At 40.2% G+C, this 3,668-nt stretch overlaps 1 non-coding gene across 1 annotated transcript; it reads left to right on the top strand.

Moving 5' to 3' along the window:
- The first annotated feature begins 3,309 nt into the window (after positions 1–3,309).
- Positions 3,310–3,380, top strand: trnan-guu (transfer RNA asparagine (anticodon GUU)). Its single transcript has one exon. It is a non-coding gene; the product is annotated as a tRNA-Asn (tRNA).
- The last annotated feature ends 288 nt before the right edge of the window (positions 3,381–3,668 follow it).

The following is a 3,668-nucleotide window of genomic DNA, read 5'->3' as shown; positions in this document are numbered from 1 at the left end:
TCTGATATAATTCTTGACAGCAAGATGGATACTGCAGGTCAAATCAAAGTCCAAAGAAATTCATGATTACAGCTGACAAAGTTATTGCACCAATCCAAAGAATTGGTGCAATAACTTTGAGATACCCAATGCTGCAACAGGAGTTTACCACCTTTCCGCTGGCTCTCCGCCGCCTCAGCGCGACGGGATGAAGCCGCGCGATTCTCGGCTGGTTCACCAGATATAGCCAATAACACGTTTTTTATACTTTCTTACAAACCTATTTCATTGTGTTCCAAATGCTCTAAAACGGGCTATAAACCACTTTCTGGAAGAACCTTTTCGGACGTATAATTAGTAATTTCTTCCGGTCGCAGCCCACCAAACTCCCATGTCTGAAGATGCCATGTGGCACTCGCTCACGGTTTGAGATACGAGTCCGAGACCACCATGAGACAGTTTAGAATATTCTGGAGGGTAGAACGGCGTGGTTCAGCCCGAGTTTTGACCGCTAAATCGCTCGGGTCGGGACTTCCAGCCGAGGACCGGTGATCGACGAAAAAGTGTCCGACAACAGTGCGCCTTTCTCGGACTCTGTCGGCTGGAAGTCCCGGTCCTCGGCCCGGTTCTCATGAATTTTAGAGGACCTCCAGCGGGGTCTCTGTTTCACCTCTCCAGCACCTTCCAGGGCTGAGAAAACAGCCATCAGCCTGTGTCGGCTTTCAACCGCCTTTCAACGCGAGCAGCAGGAAGGAAATAGAAGCAGGGCGTCCGACAAATGTTCAGCTCAAAACGGCACCGCGTCGCTGCGTCCAGTTTGGACAGTCCAATAGTAAATAAAGACATGGAATTGATTTTGTTGCTGACGCTGATGCAGTTAGGACCCGGTGTGAGAGGATGAGGGAGAATCTGCTGCTCCCGTTTCTAGCGTTATATAGAACGATTAAGTGCAGTTTAATACAACACTATACAACAACATAACTTAACACACTGATCCTAAAGAGCTTCACACCAATTCTAGTGGATTCTAAAATGAATAACGCATCTATAATTTATTTAGCAAAGCTATACTAGACAAGGCCAGTTTATTTTTATAGCACAATTCAACACAAGGTCATTCTATGTGCTTTACATCAACATTCAAAGCGGCAAGACACAATTAAAGGAGCATGAGGCCGGATTGAGGCAGGATTTATGAAAAAAATCCGTATACATTTTAAGTTTTCTAGTAATAATGTCAGATGAAGCGTTCCAAACCAAAACGTTTCCTGTAGTGTATCTCTCCATTGCCTTGAACAGGCTGTTGCTGCAAAATGTGCTGCAATTCTGGGCCGAATTTCCCGCGCTGTCCTGCGGATGTGACGTCACATGACGCTGCATGCACGTTCTCCCCGTTCTCCCGTGCCGGCTTCACTGTTGGCTGCAGTACCCCCGACGGCCGTCGTGGTGAAGGGTGGCGCTAGAGAGTCTCATTTCTTAAAAGGAGCCTCATGCTCCTTTAAACAGTAAATAACAAATAAAATAAAATAAAATGATAAGAAAAGAGGTAAAATAATAGAAAGTACAAGTTGTTAGTCAGTAAGAGCAGTAGATCCAGCAGGTTCATCTCATTCTTACAATGGCAACAATTACGTTTCTGTACGGTCAAAACGTACAAAGACCGGGTCAAATACAGGATTACTAAACTTGTTGTTGGCCTACAGTCTTGCTAGACATGTTGACAATCTTACTGAGTTTGTTCTTATTACCTAGCGACAGTGAAAAGAACCAAACAATAAAAGAAAAAGGGGGAATACTCTCTAGGAATGAACGGTAAAAAAGAATAATAAAAAAAGCAATGCACAAGGAATTGAGAGCAGCCAGGGGCAAAAACTGCATCATTTGATTTAATTTCAGGTCTACTCAGGTTTACTCGTAGTTCCTAGAAGATCCAGATCTGGAGGACGGGTCTTTGGTACCAGGAACCGTTACTATGGAACCAGATTCCAGTTTGGTTCCCTGTAGTGACGACCTCAAGGAAGTTCCTGTCTAGTTCTGTCTCTGTGGCGCTACCTGGATCAGGATCGTCTGTCCAAACTCCAATTTCATCATCCAATCATGGCATTCACTGCTCCAATGTCAGATTGGACGTAGGCCAATCATGGCATTCACTGTCCAATGTCAGATTGGACGTAGGCCAATCACAGCGCTTCTTTCCAATCACGCCGAGAAGGGAAGAAAGTCACTATTAAAACACATTGTACAAGTGTTCTCCAGTACATTATGCTTTATTCAACAAACATTTTGGGCTTGCCTTTGTCAGGTTTGGTTCTGAGGCTGCTTCTGGTTTCCTTATATACAGTCCATTAATCAGTCATAAGTAGGATGTATGCAAAATAACATCATCATCCTTTATTATCATCATTACTTTGAAAGGAAAAGGATGATGATAATGTTATTTGGTATATTTGGTATCTACCAGTGACAGCTTCCAGTCACATGACTGATCACTGGACTGTGTATAAGGAAACCTGAAACAGCCTCAGACACCACCCTGATTAAACCAAGACAGCAGAAAATAAACACATTTATTCTATATTATATAGAATATTTAATCACTGAACTTGGAGGTATAAAGAATCTACGTATAGATAGTCTAAGTATATAATCTAAACTAGGGAAGTTTTTTTTAATACTAATAGACTAATAAAAAAACTAACAATAATAATATACTAATATTGATTTTTTTAAAAATATTAATAACAATGTATTAACAGTTAATTGCATTGCAAGAGTCTTATATCTATATTATATAAAATATTTAATCTCTGAACTTGGAAGGTATAAAGAATCTACGTATGGATAGTCTAAGTATATAATCTAAACTAGGGAAGTTTTTTTTAATACTAATAGACTAATAAAAAAACTAACAATAATAATATACTAATATTATTTTTTTTTTAAATATTAATAATAATGTATTAACAGTTAATTGCATTGCAAGAGTCTTATACGTCATTATCTTGAATAAATTCAAGTTTACACAGTCAACACAAACACTGTTATTCTGCATATTATAAACTTCAATCCTGCCTGAGTCAGGATTCGAACCGGCGCTTTTGTGGACGTGTCTTCCTCCTCCGCAACGCACAAAAAATTACTTTTCTTTTCTTTAACAAAAATACTACGGTATATAATGACTTTCAAAAGAATGGGTGCTACAGAATTGTGCTTTCTTCTCTTTTTCTCATTTTTTCTCTCTTTTTTCTCTCTTTTTCCTCTTTTTCTTCTCCCCCCTTCTTCCCCCTTCTTTTCCTTTCTTCCCCCCCCATGGTAGACTATTGTTCCCCAGCTTTGGCGCAATTGGTTAGCGCGTTCGGCTGTTAACCGAAAGGTTGGTGGTTCAAGCCCACCCAGGGACGAGGGTTCAGCTGTGGTTTTGGACCCAAGTTTGGCATCAAAATACTGATGTAAAAACAGCTGAGCCTCTAAAATGATATCTGAACTTTTACTGGTGGAATCAGCTACACAGAGCTGACTGATCTTATCACCAGCTTTGGCTGCAATCCTGTTTAGTTACAAAAGTGAAAAACAAACTTCTCCAAATATTGATCTGTTTAGAAACGGTCACTTACAGTAATAGTTGCATAAAACACAGCAGGAGACAAAAGAGGCAAAATAAATCATCTTTATTGAAAACATTACTGTTA

This window comes from Cololabis saira, chromosome 13, assembly GCF_033807715.1.
Source record: "Cololabis saira isolate AMF1-May2022 chromosome 13, fColSai1.1, whole genome shotgun sequence".
NCBI classification, from domain to species: domain Eukaryota; kingdom Metazoa; phylum Chordata; class Actinopteri; order Beloniformes; family Belonidae; genus Cololabis; species Cololabis saira.
This window is presented reverse-complemented; position numbering and strand designations above follow the sequence as displayed.